At 41.8% G+C, this 20,548-nt stretch overlaps 1 long non-coding RNA gene across 3 annotated transcripts in view; it reads right to left on the minus strand.

The window, feature by feature from the left end:
- The window catches only part of LOC142601188 (uncharacterized), a 505,408-nt gene that overhangs the window by 32,805 nt on the left and 452,055 nt on the right, over positions 1–20,548 (minus strand). Inside the window, exons 5-7 of one of the 3 annotated variants that reach the window (XR_012834818.1) lie at positions 7,522–7,574; positions 6,075–6,182; positions 3,780–3,968 (exon numbers count right to left, since the gene is read on the minus strand). This is a non-coding gene — a long non-coding RNA (uncharacterized LOC142601188). The remainder of the gene's footprint in view (positions 1–3,779; positions 3,969–6,074; positions 6,183–7,521; positions 7,575–20,548) is intronic. The other 2 variants (XR_012834819.1, XR_012834820.1) reach the window with 2 other exon arrangements.

Raw genomic sequence — 20,548 nt, forward strand, 5'->3', positions numbered from 1 at the left:
TTACTCACTACATTGATTCTTAAGTTCATCTCCCACTGAAAGTGCTTCTCGATGAGATGAGCATTTTGTTTCTTGCACATCTACCTACCCAAGCTGTGCACAGTTTGCATAGATTTAACGCCTGCTCTGTGATCTAGCTCTACGGACAAATGCAAACATATGTGGGAAATGTTGATAATGTTTTCCTTACCATAAGAACTCAAGAAGTAAAGAATTATTAATATCTCCATTTTCTAAATGGAGACTGGAAGCCACACCTCAGGCAACACTTTTGGCTGTCAATGACAGCAGCAGTCCAGTCCCTTCAGTCCCTGTGGGGTCCCTTTTCTCACACTGGGATAAGCATTTGTGCATCTGTAGGTTGGAACTGATTGAGAAACTTAGCCATCTGAAAACTAATTCAGGGAGAAAAAAAAAAAGTGGTTTTTCTTTCAGCTACATCAACTTCCTGATTTTGGTTTGCACACAGCCTGGCAGGACAGGACTGAAGACCTAGGACAGAGGGAGCACAAGGCAATATTTTTGGATGGAATTGCATGAAATCACAGAAGAAACACGTAGCGACAGCAAGAAGACAATGTAAGTCTCCAGAATCCACAGATGCCTTTCTCCGTTGTTAATGTCATCAACCTCACAATCTAGCAAAGATTTGCTAGTTGTGTACCAATCCTCCGAGCCACCCAAAGTTTCTCACGTGTAGACGGTGTTTCAGAAGTGTCATGCTTGGTGGAATTAAATGCTGCTCAGTTAAAAATTAATTATTTGGGGGTGTACGTTGCAAAGGGATTATTTTAGTAGCCATACTATAGAAGGTAGGATCAGACAGGTTAAAAATAAGCCTGGACACAAAGAAGATATGGTAAGGGAAGAGAATAGTTTAGCCTGTGCAGTGTGATGAAGCCCTGCATCAGTATTACGGCAAGAGTTCTGTTCAGGAGGAGAGACAGAACTAGAGATATTTCACAGGGTTAGCACATCTTCCTCTGTCTGATACACTCTCTCTTTTCCACTTTTCCCTCGATGGCGGGTAATAAAATGCCTGCTGGTACCCCCCATGACTGGAGGTACCCAGAGTGGTTCAGCCCATCGTGAGTGCTGTGCCAATCATTTAACAATTCCCACAGCTGCCTTTGTGAGAAGCCTCTCTCTTAAGCCTCTGGTTTAAGAATTTAGAGTAATCATGTAAAAATGATACCCCTGTGCTCTATGATCCGCTGAATCTCACTAATGCCGGATCCCAGAAGAGGGCTTATTAATGAAAAGATGCAATGCCTCTCTCTCTGCTCATGTTTCACATGAATATCTCTCATGGATTCGGCAGTAAACCTTACTGCTGATAAAGTAAGTATAATGAACCTCCATGCTCCACGAGAATGAAATCTCAGACTGATGAAGTAGTTACCTGCTCTACTTTCCAGCACAATGGCAGGCTTGAGAGGTACAAGGAGAAGTACTTGGCTGCTATGGGAATAGTGGTGCAGTATCGCAACCTCCTAAATCTTGGGTCTGATTTGCTAGCAATGCCTTTGGCTGTGTGAAAAGATCAAGAGTTTGGAAGGGAGCAGTTTGTAATTAGCTGAGAAAAATGAAATTATGCTTTATTGTAAATCACTGAGTCAACAGAAGAAAGGAGGTTTTTAAAGGGACAGCAACACCTTGAGGCTACTCTGTGTCCTTTCAACATTACACAGTAGTCAAAACCCCAGTGAAGTCTTGCCAGTTGGCTAGCTTTTCAGAAAGGACGAGCACCAAGTGTTCTGCAAACAGCAGGATCCTGCTGTTTCCAGCCCCTGACATCTACCCAAATTTCAAGAAGGCACTGAAAATACTTTTAAGCACTGTCTCTGTCCTGAAGCTCCTTTGCTAATGGCAGCAGATTTTGCCATCAAGACTTTCAAATTGTTATAAATTCTTTTGCTGTGGCTGTTTGAAAACAAACAAACAAACAAACAAAGAAAACCCCCACACTAACAAGAAGAAAGACTGATTCCATGTCTATCCATGGGAAATGAAAGCGAGTGAGTACCCAGAAAGCATCGTGAAACTAAGAAAAGGAACAGGTAAACATTGTAGGCAGCAGTGCAATCAGTGTCTATATTTATCTGAGACCCTCTGTGATTTATGTTTTCCATTAAAAGGAACACATGCCTTATGAATTACCCCTAATCTTAGCATCAGTAGGATGGTATAAGACACGCAACAAGAGTCTGGAAGGTGTTGCTCTGGAGTATCCTGAAACAATCACAGAGACTAGCTTTAAGTCCAACGACCAGACCATATCTGTTCGGTGCATCTCTGATACCTGGATCATGACTCATCTTCGCAGAGCCGGCCTCATGTAACCAAATCCAAACTTCTCAAACCTTTGTGAGGCACAAATCTGAATATGGAAAATTATCGCAGAGATCGCAGCATTGAAGAGTGAATCTAATCCCATCACAAACATTGGTTCTAATCCTCTGCAGGTCTATTCAACAATTCAAACAACCCATGAAAATGTTAGCATCATCCCTCACTTCAAGAGGATTCTCTGGTTAGAGGGAATTCAAACACCCTGAAACTCTGTGGAACCTTAAACCAGGGGCTGCATTTCATATTAGCAGCTTGGGCATAACTCCTAGTAGTATTAATTCCTAAATGCCCTATATGTTGTCTTTAGAGAGGAAGACAGGCACACCACCTTTATGTGTGTGCTTTCTTCCCTTTGCTTTTACATTTCTTCAACATGCAAAATGTACTTAACTCACTGCTTATTGAATGAAGGATTAGTATTATTTTCCTTCCTCCAGTGAACTTTGTTTCACTTCATCCTGTATATATTTTGCTAGTCTGTGTTTTCCTGCCAGCACCCCACTGTTCAGCAAACTACCGTACTTAAGGCCAGCCAGCTAATATAGTGATACCTTTTTACTCACAAGGAGTGTTTCTGTAATCACGGTTGTGCTTGTGGTATGAATGACAGCTTACACCAAGAAGCACAAAATGCACTTCCAGAAGCTTTGCCGAGCTGGGACAGAACTTAAGCAGCTTCAAACTGCCAAGACATTTGAAACATTTAGGGGAGGGCACATTTTGAAATGTAGCTTGCTACCTAGCTACTCTGCTAGCATGAATGTTGACCAGAGACAGTGAAGGGAGTTACTTCCCCATCCACCCTTTACTGTGCTGCTGTATCTCATGTTGAGCTAGAGTGGGAGCACTTGGAAAAATGCCCTGCTTTGGGTCCTGCAAAAATTAGTATAAAACAAATACGTAATACATTTGCAATGGCACTGTGTAAGGTTTACAGTGTCTGTCTTTGTTGTTAAGATTGGTTACGCTGCCCAGTAGGAAAGCAAGTAGAAAAAAAGGGTGTCTTTACAACTCACTATGCTCTTGGAAGATCAGATTGGATGTTCCTGTTCACATCACTGCAGCAATGCAGGTGGAAGAATTTTCTTTTTCTTGAGGAATTATACCTCAAGTCCTGCTAGGTAGTTACTCTCTTTGTTCCTGTGAGCCAAGCTAGTTGCAAGATCATGCTATGCCATGCTTATAACCTCGCACTAAAAAGGAGATTACAAAGGGGGCAAAATACCCTAGAGGGTTCCCCTTTATCAGAACCTTCCCTGTCAGTTTGCCTTCTCATTTCCTGAGCTCTTGTCTGATTATTAGTGTACTGACAGAATAAAAATAACCTCATATTCCTACATGAATCATAAATAAAACCCTTTTATTTCATCAAAGAGGTTGGCAGGTTTATAGTCCTTTGCAATGCATGCACGATGTGAATGACATACCTTTAATTTTGCTGACAAGCTTGTCGGGGTCCTAATGAAAAAGAGTGAAAAGTGGGTGACTTCTCTAAAGGTTTAGCAGTTGCTTTTTGGCGAGGATATATATTTCACCTTGCCACTGTAATCAAGGAGCCAACTGATCTTGGTAATGAACTCTTCAATTACAGTCCACTTCTGACTCTTCAAGAATGCCTAGGCAACAATACCACAGTGATTATTGCCGATATTACAGATTAAAGAAACCTGGGGAAAAAAAAGGAGGGGGAAAAGAAAAAAAGAAAACCTGAGCAGCATCCTTGCTAGAGCTTCAGGTATCAGGGTGCATCAGCAATGAACCAAAAAGAGTGATCAAATTCCAGATTTTGGACAGCTAGATTTTGCATCACTGTTGTACACCAGACAATAATAAAATCACTGCTCTCACCTGTATTTTGACATTACGTATTCCTCCCCCTTCGTTCAACCAGCCAGTTTGTTTTTAGAAACCAATATCAAGTATTGCAGAGGTTATCTTGGGACAGGCCCATAAAAAGGAAAAGGATAATGCAAAGTATTTCTTTTGGTGTCTCTGACAAGCAAGTTTCCCAATAAAGGTTGCACAGGAACACAGAAAACGGACACAGTAAAAACAATCAGAAAATCTTTCCTATTTCCAGTCTTTCACAGAGTGAAAAGTTTAATTGCTCGCAAAGAGGAAGGCAAACAGTTAAATATACATATATTTAGCAGTGATGAAAGTGCTTTCCCCTTCTTCAACACAGCCTTTCTTATTTCTACTTTCCTTTTACAGTTTCCTATTTTGCTCATGTAAAAGTCACGAACAATGGTCCCTAAGTTTGCCTTCTGACCACAAACAAATCGTCAAAGCCACAAGCCTTTTCCCTTTCATAAAAGAAGTCCTGCTTTTTTGGAAATGTCCCACATCTTCACTGAAAAATTCAGAAAGAGATTAAGGGAATAGGACAGCTTTATTTGATATCTTGGAGCTTATTCTTTGCTTTGCTGGTGACTCCTGTCTTCAGCAACAACTCATCAGAGAAAGTTTGGGATTTGGCAAGTTACCCCTGCCTGACTGCTGTTCTTTTTTTGGTTTTGGTTTTTGGTTTGTTTTTTGGTTTTGTGGGTTTGTTTTTTTTTTTTGGTGAGGGGGTTTAAAGGTGGGGCTGCTGAGAGAGAAAATGAGAGAGATGTAACTAAGATCATCTGACTAGAGAAAGAAGCAGGAGTTGTGTGTGCAGGACTGTGTGTACATGGGGAGATAGAGCAGAAAAAGGGAAAAAATCATGGAGAGTGAATTCCAGATCGCTATCTTGTCAGGATTTTACAAGATTCCAGAGCTGCACTTCTAATTTTCATTACTTTCCATTTTCCTTTGATAAGCTCAGAAGCAGTATCTAATTTTATTAGGAGATTTTCATCAGACATGGATACCTTCCTTCCTCAAGGGATTCCCTAGCCACAAAAACATCAGGTTCTGTGAAACATTAGCTAATCCCAGTTACGAGTTACTTGACCCTATCAAGCTAAGAAATAAATTTTAGTCTTCATGAGAGTCCTACTGTTTACACTCCAGACAAAATTCTTAGATCTCAAAGTTTTCAGAGGAAAAACATTTTTCATAATGCCAGAAAACTGGCCTTAAAGACCTGGGCCATACAAGCCTGAAAATGTTTCTTGTTTCAAATTAAATACTTTGACAGACTTCCTCTTGACTGCAGCTGACACCAGTGCCTGATTTTTTTGGCATAAAATCCAAATGGGTAACGGTAGGAGCCATTACTGGCAACATCCATCCAGTCCTGTACTCTACACATCACTACTTCTTGCCCTCGACCTTCCCTCATGTGGCTGCATGCAGAGGGAGATTGCTAAGAACCAAAGCACTTCTCCCTGTTCCGTGCAGACAACATACAGTTCAACAAGAGGCTCAAAGTTAGGTGAACCTCTTACAGCAAGTGTTTGCGTGGTGCGTGACCGTGCAAGCCACTGCGGCATGGCTGGGCGAGAGAAGCCGGAGCAGGCAAGCAGGAAGCTGCTGCTAGCAGCCATCAACATGGCACATGGGAAACGCAGAAAATGTGGGGATGCATTCAGAGCTGATAGAGAGCAAAGCACATGCTCCAAACCCAAAGGGCTGGAATCTTTTCAAAGCTGTTTTGCTTCACTCTAATGCATTTAACAGTTAGAATCATCCCAGGCATATTAGCTCGGAATATTAGAAGTATATTGTGTCACACGATGTTTTAAAACATAGCATGGCTTATTTTAAAGGTGAAATGAAATGTGTTTTGTACTTACTTAGTGCCTTGCTCAATCAGCATAACTCCAGGGCTTTGGAAAAGAGGGGATCTGGCACTCTGGCTGTAGTTGTGTTTCTTGTTCAGCTGTTTACAATGAAAGTTCTAGCTAGAAAAGGTTGAGAAAAGACTCATATACTCCAAAATTATCAGTTTATTATCACTATTAATAATACTTTATAGCACTTAACATGCTACTTTTCATCTTCAAAGGACTTTGCAAATATTAATTAATCCTCACAATCTGCCTGTGGGGTAAGCAAATGCTGTTGCTCCCAGCAGTTGAGTCACAGGGTTAACCAACTTGCCCAAGTCTAGAGGGTTGGGATCAGCCTCCGCACATCCTGCTCTGATGCTCAAAATACTTAAGCACAGTGTTTCCCCCCTTCTCTTAGATGGGATGGTGGATGTGTGCCACTTTTATACATGAGATATTTTCTTAAAGCGCTGGCTTGAACTGATAACTGCAGCTTCAGCTGCTTGAAAAAGGCTGCTGTTTTCTCCCTTCCCACATATTTCTGCATTGATGCAAGACGTGGACAATTATCACCTGATAATTAAAGGACTCAGTTCATGGAGGAGCTCCTAGCTGATTTCTAAAATTACTCCCCAAACTCTGCTTTGCAGTGGAGAATCACAAAAGTGATCAGAGAGTCATAGCTTAAAGAAGCAGCAGATTTCTTTAAGTATTTCATAGGTCACCATCACTTGAGACATAAATAAAATTGTTTAACTGAAAGTAGCCTGCATGTTTGTGTGGACTGATTAGCCTAATGTTTGTGTTTTTCACTTATGGGTTTGGGTTTGTTTGTTTCCAAACAACTTGCAATACTTTAAGTGCTAACAAACTTAGGGGAAAGAAGGACAGGCCCATGATGTGGTTTTATTTGTCCATGCTTCTTTGAGTTGGTAAATCACACTGCATTGCTTTATTGAGTGTCCCTTTAGGAGTATATTGGAAAAAATTCTATCTGCCACAATTAATACAGCGCCTAGTGCATCACGCGGCACAACCCTGGCGTTGAAACTCAGCATTCTCTGGGAGTCCTTTGGTCCCACACTGGATGCCAGAAAGGATAGTAGCTGTGACATGTGATACAGCTGCTGATAAATGATGGTGATAATGCAGAACAAAAAGGCTAATGAGTTCTCTCCAACACCACACTACTTTCATGAAATGAATGTGATGATGACCCTATTTGCTACTTTTTTTTTTTTTTTTTTTTTTGGCTAGTGAGTTACTTATCCCTTTACCTGCATGCTAGTTTTATCTTCTCTGTACAATGCTATGGCAAGACAGTCAAAATTAATGTCAGCATCTCCCTTCACTTTTAAACTACAAAAGAGCCTTTGAAGGTAGAGTAAACCAAAGAGGCCAGCAACTAATTATAACCCATTGTACTGGACTTTGAGGAATAACGAATAGAAGCTATTCCCCATGTGCTTACCAGAGTGCTTTGCAGAGACAGTGGTGCCTTTGTGGGAGAGGGAGATCCCTTCACTGGACCAGAGAGAGAAGAAATGGAATTGTTAATGTATGTAAGAGGCAGGAGGATTTCTATGGTACTATTTCATTGCAGAGGCAGAAGGTAGCAGAGCCAATCATGAAAAGCGTAAAGGTGTGAAGGCACAAAGATGGAGAGTTGATTAAAAGCACCGTGGGGAGCGTGAGCGAACAAATCAATGGTAATGATGGAATTATGCCTGAGCGGAACCCAATAGTCTACGGTGTCCTGGCGACTTGGCGCTGGGGATTAAATGTCGGCGAGGAGCAGAGCCGAGCCCTTGTCCAGACTGTCAGCACTCGGAGATAGGCTGATTGATGGGACGGGTTACGCTACAAAACTGGGTGAGGTCTCTTGAGGAAAGACCGAGTTCAACATAAGCACCTCTGCACCCCTGCGAGATGTGATGTCTGAATCCCGCCCGACCGGGAGCTGGGGTGGAGGAGCAGCGGTGTTGAGAGATGCCAGTCACAGTTGTCATGCCTGGGGAAGCAGGACAGGGCTTATCTGGGGAAGCAGGAGCATGAAGAAAGAAAAGGTAAAAGATGAGAGAAGGGGCCCTGAGGGTGCTCAGTGAGGTTAGAGGTAGCACCTGGCAGGGAGGCAGGAGAGCCGAGCCATGAAGGCTAACAGCAGTGGGGGAGGGATGATCAGCGGCAGCACTGGCGGCCGCGTGGAGCAGCGAGGCAGGGGCTTGGAGGAGCAGGCAGGAGCCGAGGGAACACGGATCAGAGCTGGCTGCGAAGGCGCTGAGAGAAAGGCCTGGAGGAGCCTGGAGGGAGGGAAGAGAGGATTGGAGCAGCTGGTAAGATCAATGAAGGACTGGCTCTAGCTGGGGCAGCAGTGGCTTAGGGCTGCCAGCGCTCACCGGCGCTTGCTGAGCTTGCCCTGTGCTTACAGCCACCGCCACATTAAGCATGTTAGTATCAAAAGCACAACTGAAGCTGCCTTAATAGTAATACCTCTATGAGGAGTCTTACACAAATACAGCTCTAGTTCCCTTCTTCTTTACTATTTTAGGGATTCCTTTGCTGGTATGAGGCATACATTATTCCATGTATATACATATCCCAGCTGCCCCTATCACTACGGCACCAGGACCGCAGATGGCTACAGAAACCCGCAGAGCACACAGCCCCTAGCTGGTGGTTGTTGTGGATCACTGCGGTGAAGAAGCGCAAGGCAAGGACACTTTGTGTCACTGTGAAAAGGCACTTTGCAGAAGAAAGCATCCAGGCTGCTCCCAAGACTCCACAATCTCACCTCCTGTATAGCGATTTGGACTCTAATCTTACCTGCTTTTGTGGTTAGTGACATCAGGAGGAAGGGCCTGGGGCCACTTTGCCTGCCCCAAGTTGGCCCACACAGGCTTGCCACAAGGGCAATTGAGACGGAGGGAGAAGTAAATAGATGGCACCTGTCAGGATAGACAGAGTGCGCTGAGGCGTATCCATAAGGGGTAAAACCATGAGTATGACTGTGCCATAACACCAAGCAACGCAGAGATTTTCTCTCTGATGGCATTAGCCACGTCACCCTGGAGCCAACTGCAAAGGCAGCACTGCCCATACGAGGAATGCAAGGGGACAGTTTAACCTCAGGCCTCGCCTGACAGGCGATCCTCCCATGCCACAGTGGCAGAGCCAGACCTTTAGCAAATACAATGAGGCCATACCTGGCCTTTTGGCACGAACTCATGGCGAAATAATTGAAAGCTAAACATTTTCAAAATCAAATATTTGCCAAGTGGTGAAACAGGCCACTGCAGCCAGAGGGAAGCTGTTCCTGGGTGGCCTCAGTCAGTTCAGATCATGCACGCAGCCAGGACCACTGCGGTGGCCTCAGTTACGAGAGCTTCAGATTGCTGGAGTCCACTTGTGCAGTCAGACCAGCTGGGTAGGAGAGAGCAAAGTTTAGTCATCCAGAGCCCCGGTCTCCAGAAATAAAATTCTCGAACGAAAAAGATAACAATTCACAAGTAGAAAATGCAGGTTCTTTCCAAATAGTCTTAATGAAGATGACTTAAATATGGACAGTTGAAATATCCCGTATCTTAGCTTCCTGCAGTCACGTATGTATCTCTTATACAGGGCCAAGCCTGAGCACAAACTAATAAACCACTCATCGAGAGAGGAGCTCCATATCGGAAAGTGAGAATCTGGTGTTTGGGCACATCTTTGCTCTTTCCTAGTAGTAACAGGTAAAAAGCCTGAAAGTATAAAGCTCAGAATTGGGCTTGAGCACGTGCCCCTGGATGACCCCATTCTCCAGATATGTTTTTTTCACTCTTGAAAGCAGCAAGCACCAGAAATTGGAGAGGGAGATCTAGACATGGCACAAATATTAAATGTAAATACAACACATTTCAGTACAGACCCTTCACTGAAACAAGCCCTAGAGCAAAGCTGTCTCTTCCTGTTGATGACAATGCAAAGGACTTCAGCATAATAGTATTTACTCAGTTAAATGAGAGCTGTAATGCACTTCACAGCCTCAGAAACAAAACTTGAACTACTTAAGTGTACCATTTTCAAACCTGAGGATTTATTTGCATGTGGCTGTTGACTTCAATGGGAGTCACCGCTGCAACCAAATGCACTGCCCTGAAAGCTTTCTCAACAGAAGAAAAGGCTCTGTTACGTATAATGGAAAATGATGCCCTTTTGCTTTAAGCTCTAGCAGAACCCAGAGCAAGGAAGACCAGACTTAGTTTAGATACAAATAGAAGTAAAAATAAATTTTAACTTCGCAGGTTTCAACATTCCAGAGTCAAACTAACGCTAGAAACACAGGGACAATTTGATTGGGCATCCTGCCCAGTCAAAAACTGTATGTTAGAGACATCCCAATCAAATTCCATGTGATTTACAGTTTAGCACTATCTAGGACTCAAGAGTTGAGATTCAGGCCCATTTGGCCATTGCTCAACTCGGTTGCCTTATGCAAATCACTTCACTGTCTTTTACCTCACTTCCCTTCAGTGAATTGGGAACAAATATATTCATCTTCTTGGAGGATGAGAGTTCAGTATTGTTACTAGGTACACTCATACTAAATGAGTGATGCCAATGTGGTAAGTAACATGTCATGTCTAGTACAGAGCATTTTTTGGCACATGAGGGTGCTGGGAAGTTTTAATAAGCACTTTGTCTTTTGCCTTCATACCGGTGAGAGTCACTCGCTTAAAAAGTCTTTTGCTATTTATTTTTAAAAATATATGACTGAGCCTTTCAGCCCAGTCGTCTTAAGCTTTTCAACACAGAAACAGAGTATGCACTTTGGTTTGTTCCAACCTCCACTCCCCCCTCAACCTGAGAAACTAATCTTTCCCAGGATGAAGTTTTCTTTGAAAATATGATGTGGTAATCCTCTTTCTAATAAAGACTACACAACTGTCTTAATCTTTGCCCACGTATGGAAGGCACTTGAAAAAAACTTTGGTTTTGTAGATCCAGCAACTTTAGAAGACAGGAATCAGTAAACAGTGGGCTAATCGTTCTGCCTCCTTTGACGAGCAGTGAAGGAGTTAATTATCTGCTTCTTTTCACTAATTCTGTTGCAGAGCTCAGTTGTGCATATTAAATGTCCAAGTTACCAGATTCAAAGAAAAACTTGATCTCAGTTTGGCTACGTATTAAAAGTGCCATTCCCTGTTGTCCTACCTAGCACTGTTAATTGCATACATTTAGCCCTCTATTGGAGAATAATTTAGCTTCAGATTGAAAAGAAACAGCCCTGGCCTTGGTTATTTTGGCATACAAGTCTCCAGTATGACTCTGTTTTCTAAGCAGACATTAATGATTCTAAAACTAATATTCATTGTTTGAAGAGGCATAGCGGCCTTGGCATTTACTTAACCTTTTGTCTCATGTATGAGACTGAGTCAGCCTAAATCCTTTTCTTAATTAATATCTATTCTTTTTTTTTTCTGTCCAACATTATTTATTAAACAATTTGCATGCAACAATTAGAGTTGAGAGATTAGAAAAAACCCACTGTGTGAGCAAGCTCACTGAGTACAACAACAACCATGAAACTGGTCCTCCAGCTCAAACAAAGCTCTGAGTATGAATGAGATGGGAATAGAGAGTAAGTAAGGTCAGGTTAAAAAAAAAAAAAAAAAATCCAAAACCAAGTCCCATCATTCACCTGTTAGCTCTAACATTAAGCTATTCCCTACTAAAATAATAATTTTAGAGGGAAAGAGATAAAATACTACTGTAAAAGCATAAAAACCAGGGATTTGACACCTCTAGTGAATGTCAGTGATGATAGTTATGGTTGTGAATAAAGTGCAATCACTGAACCTGTTTGCTGATTGCTGTGGTAGAAAGAAATTATCATTTCCATTTCCTGTAGTGTTTCCCAGGACAGCACTGTCTGCTCCATACGAACAGTCTCAGCTGGAGCTCACCTACTTTTCCATACATACTTCTTTGCACTTTTGTGATCGCAACTACTTTGCACATACTGCTGAGTGTGCAACAAAAGACCCTTATGAATGTTCCGATTGACATGGAATTTGGCAAGGACACCTTTGGCCATGAAAATAAAAACATTTTGGGGTTGCATTACCACTTGTATGACATTAAGAACCGGATTGCAGTTGGCTCACATATAAATACATACAGAAGTAGAGACTCGAGCATCTTTCCTCACCTATTCTTCCAGCCAGTAGCTATGTGTAATCACAGATGCTTTGCTCAGTGGATTGACTATCTGCAAGACGACTGATGGAATCACTTTTTATATCTTACCAGGGCTGGATGACAAACCAGACCTACATGAAAAACTATAACGCTCTCCAGACTCCGAAGTCATAAGCAACACAGATGTGATAATATGAGCCATATCTTGCACCCATTAGAAGACCCACAGGAATAAGATTCATTCTAGGCATTGGCATCAATGTCATCCTAAATCTTATATTAGACAATGATCCTCAATTTCTAATGCTCTTAGGATCCCCCTTCTAAAAGGCTTTAGGAGATCTCTGGGTACCACACAAAGCTCTTGACCCACATCTTTCCCATGAACCTATAGACAGTGAGCCCTCCTACCTGTGTGACAAGGTCCTAAGGGTCATATGCATGACTTGCATCTTTGCAGGCAGGGAAGATGTTGTGAAGAAACAAAATGGGACCATTACTTAGAAACCTTCCTGAGAGCTGAACTGGACCACTGCCATTACCTCAGAGCTAATGCTCCCAAAGAAACAGACCAGCCCTAGCGATCCAGAAGTGTCATTTTCTTCAGAACTACCTCACCAACGTGGCACTACTTTAAATATTATTTCAGGCCTATAGTTCAGCAGGTAATTTCAGGGCATGAACCCAGACAGCAGGTTTTAAAATCCAAATGCATGTCTATAAACCCAACATATTAATAAGTTAACAGTTTTCAATAAGACATCAACATTTGCATGCATCTTCCTACTTGTTATGTGCAGTACTACATTTTTTAATGTTTCTTGGACGCTAGCCAGAGAGTCTGGGTCCCTGGTTAGTTCATCTATTACTTTCTTGCCACAATAGAGCTGGGTCCTGGCCAAGTACTGGACTCGTACTGCATACAAAAACACAGAATTCTCTCCCTTATCTATTGATAGTCTTCATTTCCCAGGGAAGGGGAAAAAATATCATAAATTAAGATAAATAAGTAAATACACAAAAATCCAGCACTAACTGTAGTACAAGTATTTTTAGCATCTTTTAACACTATGCGTAATCAAAAGATTTCCTTATGTATTTATACTGCCTTAGTCTCTCAAGAGGCTAATTCACGACTATTCACCTGAACAGGAGAGGAAGATCTCTTCTTTAAACCCCTCCCGGAGCTCCTCAGGCTTTCCACAAGAGTGAGCAAAGTTACATGATCTGAAATAAAACAGGAGAGGAAGAGGCTTCACTACCATCCTCCTTCTTCAGTGTTTCTCAACCTATGGACTATGGAAGGGTTTAAAGAGGCCATGAAGGGTCAGAGGTGGCCTCTGTTTTACATTTGACCTTGAAATTTTTTGTCTGTTACTCAGGGTCTCTGGTGTCTTCAGAGGAAGACAGACAAACACAGAGGAGATGCTTTTTTTGACAGAGTTTTGAAAACATTGTCCAGTGCAGCTCTGATGGCAGGGCAATGAATGTTGCCTTTTATTGTGGGCTAAAAGTAGCAAACTAATACTTAAATTAACAAAGAGCAAGAAAAAATGAATGAATGATGTAACGATCCTGGCTGTGGTTTTACAGTTACTTTAATCTGCGAGAAGTCTGAGCTGCCCTTGAAAGGGCTGGTCCTGCTTGCCCACCCAGCGCTGATGGGACCATTTTTGCCCACTCGAAGATGTGCATCTGATTGGAGAATTAATAGGCTAAAACATCATCTGACCCTAAAAATGCCCCTCGATGCTGCTGAGCACACGGAAACACAACACTCCTTGGAGCAGGGCGGGCAGGCATGCCAAGGTAGGGATGGGATGGGAAGGGTGCGCCGTGCCTGTGGGCAACAGCCCCGTTCATGCTGACCACGCAACCACCACAAAACCTGAGCCAAGGACATGCAGGGCAAAGCCAAGAGCAGCAGAAGAAACATGTCATGTTCACCCGGGCTGCAGCTAAAATCACAACCCAGTCCACATGGAATATTTTGCTGTCAGTGTAACACTAATCACAGTACTCCACTGGGTTGACTTGTAAAATTTTGCTAATAATACGAAGGTAGCTGACAAGTTAATAGAACGCATGATTCCTGTACCTTCTGCTTGAGCAGTGTGAGTATTTTTTCTGCTTAATTTGCCCAAACAAAGCATCAGTGCCTTAATTTCAGTTATTTCAGAAATTAGATCCTCTTGAAGAATGAAAGGATGCTGTGTTTGAGAGGGGTAGCTTTTTTATGAAGACACATAATTAATGGAAGCCATTAAAGATACTTGTAAAAATGATTCAGATTTTTATATATGATGACTAACTAACCTATTATTGCTCTTCTTGGTCAGAGATTAATGGGAATTTCTTAAAGGATAAAGAATTATTTAACAAGCTGCAGGATATGTATGGGCTTGGAATACACTCTGTGATAGTGTGAATAATAAGAAACGTGGCTGTTTATTTCCTTGACTAATGAACCAAAACTAAATTCAGAGATAGCAAGATGTCAAAGAAAACCAAACCCCAAACCAAAACAACAACAAAAACCTAACAAGGCAAGTGGATGTTTTTTACATGAATCTAAACATACACTTTAACAATAAAGCCCTACTGTTAAGAAATTCAGGTTCTTGTGTGCTCTAACCCAAGGTGGTATAGCAACACACCAGCATAATCTCTGATATGACTGAGAAGCACCAAAGATTTTAAAGAAAGAGTTTAAAATCAGGTGATGCTGAATATTCAACAGCTCCTTGGGAGGGGAGAGAAAGTGAGGGAGACTACAAGGCAGAGAGGACAAATCACTTTGCTGCTTGCAAGAGCTTCCCATGAAGAAATTTTCTTTACAAAGCAATGACAACAATGTGTTTGGTCAAAGATTTCTATGCAAGAAAACTGACTTCTAAGACAGATGAGCAACAGAGTCACTCAATTATTCCCTTGATGATAGCACACACGGACAGTTTTCATTTTTCCAACTCTTTCAGATTATAAGTGACCTCACAGTGTCTTGAAGCATCTTGTCCCCACTGGGTTGTGCAAAGAGGGAGCAGAACATATCTAGGCTGAGTTTGGCACTAAGGGAAAAGAGCAGATAACATTTCAGGAGTGAAGGAAATGGAAAGCAAACCAGTTTCTCAGGCAGCTGAAAACAGTGTTTGGTTCTTTTCACAACTGATTTGCCAAGTATTTTCTGCAGTAACTGTTCTGAGCAACAAACCACAATGACTCATATGCCCAGGTGAAAGAGTAAGAGTTCCCTCTCTCTGGCTGAAACAAATAAACTTACTCCAGCTCTTTTCCAGAACAGATCCCAACCAAAGTAGGTAGTAGCAGTGAGTCTTCTGCAGCTTGACACCAAATTATTTTAATATCCACCATATCCTTCCTCTCTCAGGGCTCTTTTTTTTTTTCCTTTAACTTTTTGAATGCACACAAAGAACCGAATAACCTTTTCTCCGTGTACCTGGCTGCAGCCACATCACTGAAGGGGGTCCTTTCAATGTTTTAAAGGACCTGAAGTGTATGACAACATGGCACAGCAGTCAAGAATCTCGCTGGGGAATGGAATAAGAAGATTTATTTTATTTTTAATATTTGAAAGATTTCAAAAAGCATTCAACTGGATTTCTCACTAAGAGGATGAGTGAAGAGAATCCTTTGTAACTAAGCTGGGAGGCCCAAGTCTTTTATCCATTGTTACACAGTTTTTCCCCAGGGCAGAGTTAGGAAGGGCTGCAGGCCCCAGAAGCTTAAAAAGGCAAGTACACTGGGTGGGCTTTTCTGCCATTGCCTAAGCTCCTCCCGAGGTAGGAGCCGCCAGAGTGGAGCAGGTCCTGTGCTCCATTTCAGCCACTGACAGAGATTATTTGGGAAGATCCCAGCAGCAGCAGTGCTCTCATGGAGGGGAATCTGACCTGCCTGCCTGCAAATGCGCATGTGTGTACACGCACACCCTCAGTACCCAGCCACCTGTACGTCTGCTTCCTTAATAAACCAGAAACAAACCCATTCCACAGAAGATTAGTAGTGAATTGGCACCTGGACTAATCACTGTGTATCGGACTTTGCCAAGCCGCCTTTTCCTGTCGGCTTTTTTTAAAGTACTACACATGACTGGGTAGCTGAAGATATGTTATCTCTTTCAGGATAGATTGTGTACAAGAAGGAATCTACTGTAACTGTGCTGCTAGCTCCTTTGTTTTGCCTTTTGAACTTTTTACATTTATATGTGAAATCCCTACAACCTCGATGCAAATGAATCGGTGGGGTTTGATCAAATGGAACTTTGGTACATATTCTCTGAGCTGAGTCCACAGCAGTGATGGATTCACCCACCTTTCCCAGATGTTTGCGTCTGGCTGAATGTGAGAACTTGCTTGAGTGATTCCCAAATGTCAGTAATGTGAGAAGGAGCTCAGGACATGAGGCAGGATACCCAGGACACCTTCTTACCCCCCACGCCCTGAAAATCTTAATCTAGGACTTGGCCAACCTAGTTCACTACAAAACCATAAATATGTAAGATCTCTATTGGTAGCATTTTGCTTGGCAGCATTTCATAGCACTTTTGGTCTCTGCGAGATTTTCACTGTTAATAAAGCCACAGCGGCGCATGACGTAGGAGAAGCAAAAGGCAGTTGACTACTCATGTCCATTTGTGCCTCAATGAATGTGTCAGAGTTCACCATTCAAAGTTGCTCTCAAATAAAAGGTGAAATAAAGCAGTTTTTAAGTAATTTAGCAACTCTTTCCTGACTTGCTACAAAACTTGTCGGACCTTAATAAAGCAGAAATTTTAAAGGCAAATGTCTTATGTATGAGCCCACTGCCCAGAAGCAGGAGAATATGGAGTTTGTAAATAACAACTGCAATACAAGTAATGCCTATTTGCTTACTTGATCCCACTGAAATTAATGGTCTGTGGTTTAGGCATGTGTCAGTGCCATAAAGCAGGATACGCTTGGGGACCAGGAAGTGTCTGCTTCATGTGTTAATGATGGAGTTATGGAGTGGCAGCAGCCATTTCATACACAAAGTTGCAGAAGGATTTTTAGTATATGCTCAACTCTCTCTTTTTGTACTCCAACAAAAAGCTGAAGAAATTTCTAGATCAGACCTGAGGCCAAGGTTGAAAGTTTTCTATAAAATTTGAAAAGGATCTAACTAGAGATTTTCGAATTATGCCATCCCTGAGAAAATACAGCTCGCAAGGGCAGCTTGTGTCCCTCCTAGCACTTAGGCGTACTCTCACACAGGGGTGACTCTGGGTATGAACAAAACTGTGTTCAACAAAATTATTGCACCTCCTCGAGCCCCAGCTCTCCTTCTCTAGTCCCACCATTCACAGGGAGATGCTTGAATAAGCCCAGAAAAAAGCATCCTACTAAGGAGTTATATTTTAATGTTTATGCTATGGCTTTTTGTATAATAGGAATAATCGCTATTGCTTTGTAGTACACTTACAACAAATAGCTTTTGAGATTGCTCAAACACTTTAGCTCCACTTCAGCTCTTAATCAAACTCAGCAGCTGTTTATTGCAATTACACTATAAAGCAATAGACATTATCCCTTAACTAACTGTCTTATTAATATAGGTAGTTACACAGCTATTTCATAGTTACTCTTAAATAACTGCTTTTAATTATTTTATTAACATAAATAACCATCTCAATAAATTTAAATTAAATGCCTATGTGAGAAACGTAATTTAAAGCATTGCGCAAAATTGCATCTGTTTACTAATGTTTAAATTGATGTCATTGTGTAATTCAATTGAAATGCAACTTTAATTTATTTCAATTTTTGATCGCCATGGAACACCTAAGACACTAGAACTTCCTAAATATTGAAATGGGCACTGTCTGGTCTGTCTTCATTTGCTATATTTTCTTTGCAATATTAGCGTGCTGTCAGGAGAATGAGATTTATTTTTACTCACAAAACCTACAATTTAATATCCCCATTTAGTTTTCTTTTCTTCCCAAAGCAACAGATGAAACTGGATTGCATTTTGCCTTCTAGTTCACTTGTACAACTCTGCTTTCAATGGAGAAAAGGATTTTATTTTCCTGTGCAATACTGGATCCTCCATGTCTTATGCCCTTTGTTCTGGTAAGATCAAGCTCTTTGCCTTCAGCTAAGGGGAAGGCAGACACTGCCTGACCTGGCCAGAAACCTCCTTATTCTTCCTCATGGGGGCCAGTTTATTGTTCAGGGGCCTCATTCTAACCAAAAATCCTCCACTGCAGAGCGGACGACACTTGGACAGCAGCTTTTATCCCACAGTGCCACTAATGAACATTTATCTGAAAAGGGACTACGGCACAGATTAGCATATGCCACCTCTCCTTCTGCAGAATGGTCTGCCCATCATACTGGCTTATTCAAATGCTCTTTTCTCCAGATTCCTTGCTCTTGGGGATGAAACAAAAATCTCCTATCCTTATTCTGTTTCAGATTCCTCCCCTGAAGGATAAAGAGGAAAATGCTTGCTGAAGAGAGAGGAGAAAAGGAGAGGGACTCCCTCCACCACTTGTCTGCCATAGACATGAGAACAGAAGATGTTAGAAAGTGCTTGGAGAAACTTAAAGTGGCAAACGTAAGTCAGGAATAGAGTGAAAGTAAGGCTGGAAAATATAAAGTGCAAAAGGCATTACTGAAGAGGCCTCACATACTTTCCTGCCAGACATTTTCTTCTGCCACTCAAAACCTTTCGATTTACTTCTATAGCTGGTGCAGGCATCTGTAAACATGAACTGCTACCTCTCTGACATCAAATCACAACAAACCTCCTCAAAAGTAACAGGGATGTATTGAAAAAAAGTCTTGAAGTCAGGAACATGTAAAGCAAAATTTCTCTGAGGGCTTTGATCTGGATCTCAGCAGCTTTTAAGCTCCAAAACTATGGAAATTGAGGCATATTTGGCTCTTGGATATCAGTTAATGTCCCAGATGTTAAAGGAGAGCTATGAAGGCTAGAATTCGGTCCATGAAATCCAACCTACCGATGGTGAATTCTTCAAACTACCAAAGTCCATCCCACCCTCTGTCTGCTAATTAGAGGCCACAGCCTCCCCTAAGAAGCAATCATTAAAGAATGGCGTTTCAATGCATGTACACACTCTGTATTGGGATGAAGAGTGCCTCAGTGACACCATGCCTATGGAGAAGTGGAATGTAGCTGGAGAAAACAAAGATGAAAATGATGATTTATTTATTTTAATACTTCTATCCAAATGTAACAGGTAACATGAAGGGATAATTACAGGCTCTGTCAGAAAGGGGCTGCTGATGCTGTGATCTGGCAGACACACTAAGCTCCTCAGGAGATGAGCTCTTAAAACTTTACACACTATGCTGGGCAAAGAAATAGGTGATTCAGTACAAAGGGATTTTACAGAAAAATGTAGAAACTAAGAGTGAGGGAAGACATGTTTAAACTTCAGGTAACTGAGAGTTATCAGGGTTTGGATAATTGAAGCTCCAACGTATATTTGCCTACACTGTCGCTCACCTTTGAGCCCTACCTAGGCATCTTGACATTTATGTAGTTTGAAATCCTGAAAGCTCTGAGTTTAGACAACTAAATTGTTGCTTGTCAATTTAGTCTTGACTGAAAGACAGGTGTTTTGTTTCAGAATAACACTCCTTTCAGACTCCTCTATTCCCAAACTCAGATTACTGAGCTAAGGAACTACCAAAAATGAAATAACTTGCAAGCAGGCGAAGATATTTACATACCTTGAACAAAGGAATTATTTGAGAAAAATAGGGATTTTTAATTATTTCTTGGTTTTTGTCATATGGGATTCTCAGCTCTAACTCTCTGGTGGGAGCTAGAGGAGCTTGGAGGCTTTAAAGATTCCTCCATTTTTGGTCATATGGTAGATCCTTTGCTACTGCTATGCAGTTTTAAAAGCTTGCTCTGCTGAATGCAAACTGCTCTCTGAACAAAACTCTGAACATAAATCCAGCTGTGAATTTGAACCAGAATTCTCCAAAAATGTAATTCTGGAATCAGGCACACAAATAAACCTGCTATGCACACAGCAGTCAAATGCCAACAGTGCAAGCAAAAAGTATCTGTTAGCTACCTGATGCCTACATCCTAACTTTACATCTAATTCAAAGTGGATCATTATTCTTGGGCATTCATTATGATCCCTAGTAAGTGACTGGGATCCTTTCCAATAATGAACAAGTTCTCTCTTGGCACAACTTTGCACAGGTGACTTACACAGTCCAAGAGCTGCACATGCTTATGGTGCCACTGGGATCCCACATCTGACTGTGGCTACAGTTTTGTACTGTTAATGCAATGGAAAG

Source organism: Balearica regulorum, chromosome 3 (genome assembly GCF_011004875.1).
Source record: "Balearica regulorum gibbericeps isolate bBalReg1 chromosome 3, bBalReg1.pri, whole genome shotgun sequence".
Lineage (NCBI taxonomy): Eukaryota > Metazoa > Chordata > Aves > Gruiformes > Gruidae > Balearica > Balearica regulorum.